Genomic DNA, 6,772 nt, shown 5'->3' on the forward strand with positions numbered 1-6,772 from the left:
GAGAAAACCATGAAAAATGTTGCTAGCTAAGGTTGCAACTGAAGCTCCAACTCGCTCCCTTTTAGAATTTACAATTCAATCATTGATGTTTTACAGCTCATCTTCCAAGATTTTTACTAATTAACTTATGTTGCCTACCTAGTAAAGCCATTTTTGTGTATCAAATTGAATTTATCAACTTCATTAATCTTCCCAACTTGGTCTTATACTAAGAATAGGAGGTGGTATCATATAGTACCTTAGGGCTTGTTTGGCTCTGCTATTTGTTTTTTGTTTCCAAAATAATTTTATGAAATTGTTTTTTCAGAACAAGCTTTAAAAACAAAATTTTTTTAAACTAATTTTAATTAATTTCTTTATTTATATAATAAAATTATTTATAACTTATAAAAAGAAGGATCCGGAGTAATAAACCTAGGACCATTGAGTGCCCCACTTGTATCTGGCTGTTGGCACTGATGAAATTTTCTGGAGTGTTCCAATTTCTTCCACACTCAAAGTTGTTTGATATTGATCTCTGATGGTTCGATTGTCAGTATGTGTGTGTTGAATGACATATGGTCGTATTGGACGCCCAACAAAATGAGTATCCCGCCGTCAACCCAAATCAATTCATGAATCCCACTCAGAGCACTAACCAAGGAATGGACTTAAAGTAAGAGTTTGATAGATTGGCATTAATAAATACAAAATTAATAAATGAAGGATCAAGTAGAGAGAAATAAGGAAGAAAAATAAATAAATAAAAAGAAAGGAATGTGAAGTGCGTAGATTATTTTCAACACTGGTTAGGTTAGAGGGGTTGTGATGTTAGTCATTCCCTCTCAATCTTTAGTTTAATTCCAAAAAAACAATGACACAGATGGGGGAGTATTTGTTGAAGAAATTTCTTCATGTTACTATTTGCATTACACAAAAATCCGTCCCTTCAAAGACGTGAAATTTGATTACTGTTACCTAAATGATGCCAGTGATGCTTGTGGGGAATAAGCAGGCACTCCCAGTTTCTTGTACTGGAACCTTTTTCTTGTAAAGAACCATGGACCTTCCTCAAGTATTATATTGCCACAATTCAATGAATGAAACCGTGTACATAAATCAGAGTCGCATTATCCTGTGCTTCTCAATGGTTCGTCATCCAACATTTGCAAACATTCTTGTGGATTGGCATAAAAATAGTCCTCTTCTTTGGGTTTTCCCGGTATGACCACTCTTGTTTTGGGACTTCCCATTTGAGAGGCATGAAATTCCTCTACAATTGCAGAGAACTCATCCCAGCTCAATGAGCCTGTGGTGTACTGATCTATTAAGTTCACTAGCAGCTTCCTTTTCAGAAGTATTGTCTTCCTGAATCCCGGGAATCTGTGCATTATTAAGAGAAGCAAAATGAAATAAGTAACGTTTGAATTTCAGAATACATAATTGAGGTTAAAAAAAAATGACAGTTTAGGTATCAACTATGATCAAAGTTTGTTAGTGTCAAGGAGTCATGAATGGGTTGTAAATGCTAGAGGTGATGATTTTCATTCACCATCTAATTAGGATTTGCCGAAGTGAAAATAACATTTCAAACAGACTCAAATCTCCTATATACTTTATGCAAATATAGAATCCCAAGTGTATTGAAAATTCAAATATCTTTCGTGGACCAAGCATAAAGGGCACAAGTGGCAGCATAACAGCACCTGCGGTGGCCTTCCACGACTTTAGCCATGTTCCCAGCATAAGTTGGAATAAATATATCACTCTCAAGAGAGACTAGATAATCCAGAGCAGCCATTTGGGAGGTATGATTTTGGAAGTACTCCAAATCTGAAGGCTCCAGTAGAGTTTCCTTCTTCACCTGTCGCAATTAGAGAAAGTTTTAGTGACAAAGATACGCTTGTGATATGATTCTACTTCTTTCAACTTACCAGATTAGGAAATGCTGCTCGTAAATTCGCCATCCTTCTCTTTCCACCATATATATCACCAGCAGCAATATAAATTTGGGCATTGCGATCTATGCCTAGTGCTGTCAATGTCAGAGCAGTTTCCTCAGGTGTCACAGGGCAAAAACCTTCTTTCCTCTTCACTTCATAAGCTTATGTTATTACATCAGATGGATATCAAAGAAACAAGAGAGATAGCATATCGTGTTAATAAATCTTTGACTCAGGGGTAGTTAAGTTATTTGTAGGGTCAGAAGATCAGAGCTGAATCCCAAAAGTGCAGATTACCTCATTTCTGAGAGTTCCTTCACCTCACTGCTGTCACATTCCTGCGTACAGCCCGAAAAAGCCAACGTGTCCATCTCATATCTAAGATGAAGTACAATGAAAGATCCCTTTTCCCTCAAAATTCTGACAATCCTTCTACCAGGTAGCTCTATCTGAGGGGTAAACCTCGGAGCATTAAAATTTACTCGGCATCGCAGCTTTTGAATCTTAAAAGGCAGTCCATTATTTGTTAGTCGAGTGTCAGTTCTGTTTAAATGCACAACCTTGTGTTTCAGCAATAGAGTAAGGATCTGCGGCAAACATTCAGAAGGATTAGAGAACTTGATGCAAACCCAATTGAGCTCTGAATCTGATAAAACCCCGTATCCAATAGGAAGCCCAAAAACAAAAACTGCCTGATGTTCATAATATGATATCTTTGACCAGCTAACAGGCGACAATGACTAGTGTTGCTTTGCATCAACTCTTTTCTTGAGCCTAGGTGGTAGTTTCTTTAATACCCGAACCTCATCTCTTAAAGATGTAATGAAATGATCTACATCAAATATGTCTTCAAAGTCACTGCAAAATAATGGAACATACATGAGGTCATTCCAAACAAGAAATCAGGACAATCCTAGACATGGCAAGCAATTAAGGGAAAACCTCGGATCAGCCCAGAAGGAGGTTTCATCAAGCTCTGGAACTATGAGAGTTGCATTCAAGTATCTAGCAATGGAGACCATGTCACATATCTGCAGAAGAAGAACAAAGATTGAAATCACAGTTCTTAAGTAAATGAATCAGACTAGAGCTAAAAGCCCATGGGTATAATGAGATGATCACACTAAAAGGAAAGTAAGTTCAGCACTCACTAATTCTTATCATGTCTGTAGGAGTTTATTTTGTATTTAATCTCTGTCCCGATGTATTATAAACATAAAGAGGAGGCTTCCATATTATCAGCGTGTGGTCAAGTGTCATGTAATTATTATAAAAATAAAACAAGGAACAAAGAATTAGTCAGGTTTAAATAGATTTAGAAAATTTCAACATATTTAGATGGGATTTGACATTTGGTTATATTATTATATTAGTAGGATTTGGATAATTTAGGTTATATATTCAGATGAGAATAATGCCTATGAATAAAAGGCAATGAGGTACCGAATTTTTGAGTTGATTTCCAATAATATTTGCACCATTCACATTGCTTCTTTTCTCTCGTTATCTCTCTTCCTCTCTCTTTCTCACCTAAATACCATAACACCAAGTCTTCCTATTCATCATGGCTGTATTTTAATCTTATATTTTAGCTAGCGTATTCAAGCTTTTCAGTGATTTTGATGCAAGATATAATACAGCTTCTTGTGAGTTGATTGAAATGAATATACAGTGCGTTATATTTTTAAGTAGTAAATAATCTATGTTTTAAAGAATACATTTGACATTTTGGCCATCAAAACATAAACTTATTTTCAATGTGGTCCTACAAATTTGAAACCCCTCAGTTTGCACAGTGATTTAGCTTTGAAGGCCATTATGGCGAAGTTGACAGAACTGATCTTGTGGCTTAACAGCGTGAGCACCTGCTTGTAAAATGATCATGTGGCAACACCTTTATGCTGGAAGGAAAAGTAACAGAAATACCATAATAAAATACTTCAATCTCCATCCTTTCCGTGCTTTCCCCCCTATATTTTTTTTGCCTTCCCATGACTTGTTATTTCTGTCATCCCTCAGTCTGCCTTACCCATTTTTTTCCTTTTAAAGCTTGGGGTAGATCTACTTCCTGTATGCATATTTTTGTGAGTTCAGGGATGATAAAGTGTTCATTGTTATAATTTATTTTGGCTAGGTGCTGATGAATATTAACACAATAAACAGTTGCTCTAAATCTTACTTATTGGAACCCTCAAATTTTGTATCAGAGAAATCATTGTGGACCAACTGATAATGTCACATCTCAGGCTATACAAACCCTCCATCACTGCCGTTAAATGCACAGAATACAATTGAATCTGACTTGTCACCAACAGTTATTCGTAAGGCTGGGCCCCTGGTTTAGCTTCTGATGCGGTTCCCCTGGGCATGCAAATGCGGCTAGACATGTTTGATCTGGCTGTGAGCAGTGGCATTCCAACCCAACATTTACGTGAAGCAGTTTCTAACACTGAGAACACACCTTCCTATACTCAGCCCCACGTGTGTCTTGGTGAACCCAAGTAGGGGTGCATATGATTTTCGAAATAATACGTCGAAGGATCAAGACGAGCTGACATTTGAAAGTGAATCGGTTAGCATCTCAAGAGCCGATTCTCAGGGGTGAGTTTCTCGTGAGTTTACATTAGTTCTTCTTCATTAGGTTCCCAGGAATTATTGTTAGATTGAAACTGACATAACCAATGAATGGCTGTAACTGTTCTAGAAGCTGGCATTGGGTTTGCATATTTAACTTATTTACCCGTAACAGAATTCCCCAATGCCCATTCAACATTTTATAAAAGAACGTGTGCCATTCTTGGGCATAAACAATTATTGCATACAAAGTTCCACTCGTTATCTGCAAACTAATGGCCTCACTGCCTGAGACATAGAATTTCGTTCTGTGAAAACAATGCAAGGCTTATTAATTGCTGACTTTGTAAGTTCTCAGAAGCAGAATTGTTTGAACCTTTGTCTGAAATGTCAAATTGAAAAATGTAGACTGACAGATAATGAGTTTTAACTGTAGTGCGATAACTTGGTTTTCTGAGATACATTTACAATCTCTTTCTGCGTGTAATATTCTAAAACCTTGCTTTTTGACATTCAAACTTTTAGGCACAGTAGTTAAGGTTGAGGCCAAGTGGATTGGCAGGATGCATGCTTTGATGATTGTACAGATTAAGATTCTAGGAATGCGGCCTAGTATGAATCATTAAGGATTTGGTGTTGATTACAATGACATAGGTTGCATCAGCCTACAGAGCGGAGAGACAGAGCTTAGACATACGCGAAGAGAGAATCTACGATGTGCAGACTTCCTTGCGCGAAAGGGACATGCAAGCTCGGAGGAGCTGATTCTGATTCCAAGAGTACCAAGTGGATGCTGGGCCCAATTCTCAGAAGATTTTCGGAGAGACCAGTAGCTTTCTTTCATGGCTCTCTTTGCTTCTATTGTATTCTTATTTTGTCCCTTTTGAGACTCTTTCAAGCCTAGGCTTGCCGCTTTTATCCAAAAAAAAATAGGTTGCATCAGCCTTCTTTTTGCTGTTGACTAAAATAATTCGTATGCTCGTTACTCTCTGGGCAAAAGTTCTTCTTGGCACATTAAAGGATCTCATGAAACCATATTTCACTGTGTCATTATTGAGTGGGGTTTTTGTGCTCAACAGAATATTGGATAATTTCGTGCAAGCATTGCGGTCTTCAGGTGTTGATTTATCTGAGGCCAGCGTTTCAGTACAAATTGATGTAGGGAGACGATAAACTGCCTCCACGTCTAGCTCAAAGGTTTGTCAAAACTTACGGTTCGGAATGTTTGAGAATTTCCTGTCACATCATTACTACACCTATGGTATTTAATTAGCAGCTGCCACCTTAGATAATTTATGAAAAAGAACAGAAAGATGGACAAGCTTCCAGTATCCTTGTTTTTGGCCAGGATCATGTCAACCCATTGTGTTTTCATTGTTATCAGTCGTAATAATGCTGACCTCGTGCTGTGTGATAATTTTTACCTTTTAAATTCATCTTGACAGTGGCCAATGTTGTTTGTTCGGGATCATGGGAGCCAATTTGTGAACACCCAATGCCATGCTCAGGAGTCGACTACTACAGTGAGGATTCTGAACAAGCTCTTAAGAGGCTCACAACAGAAGAGAGTTAGCTTTCTTGTCCTTTTTTAATTTTTTCCTGTTTTTGCAGGCAATGAAAAGCAGGGTTGGGTGAGTGGTTCATTTTTTGGCATGCTAGATAGATCCGGATAAAATGTACATTTCATTTTCTGGTTTGGAAACATGGTCCTTCTGGAATAAAATGATAAGTTCATCTCCCCCACCCCCACCCCTCTATGGCAAAATGTCCGCTTTATATCTGTGCTAAAACAATCCATCCCTTGCAGCTGATGTTCCTAAACTATTTTGCATTTGTATGTGTGCCAACTTCCTACAGTGTCCTGACACTGTTAAAGCATAACATGTTATATCATATTTTGTATTAAGAGTCCGATATTGTATCAGCTATAGCTTATCTAGAATATTCTCACCTTTACACGTGTCTAGTTTCAATAGGCTCTCAATTATTTTTCTGCTGATTCTTTGTAATGCGTTTTGTCCTCTAGCTATTGTATTCTTGTCTATATATTCAATAAAGGAACGCAGAGCACTGTGCTTCGGATTATTTAATTCCTTTTACCCTAGCTTTTTTATCTTGGTACCAGAGCCATGGCGGCGGCTGACTCTACCTCCCCTGTTTCAAAAACCTATAGCCTCTTTAGCTCTTCAAGCCAAACGTCTGCGATTAAGCTGGATTGCAGCAATTACCTTGTGTGGGAGTCCGTTGTTTTGCCGCTGATTGAAGGGAACCGCTTA

The 6,772-nt window shown here is 37.8% G+C and overlaps 1 pseudogene; it reads right to left on the reverse strand.

Moving 5' to 3' along the window:
* Nucleotides 1–1,104: 1,104 nt before the first annotated feature.
* Nucleotides 1,105–5,340, reverse strand: LOC114748279 (rhamnogalacturonan I rhamnosyltransferase 1-like; annotated as a pseudogene).
* Nucleotides 5,341–6,772: the final 1,432 nt, after the last annotated feature.

The sequence above is a fragment of the Neltuma alba genome, unplaced genomic scaffold, assembly GCF_004799145.2.
Source record: "Neltuma alba isolate B1F8T4 unplaced genomic scaffold, ASM479914v2 tig00005664_pilon, whole genome shotgun sequence".
Lineage (NCBI taxonomy): Eukaryota > Viridiplantae > Streptophyta > Magnoliopsida > Fabales > Fabaceae > Neltuma > Neltuma alba.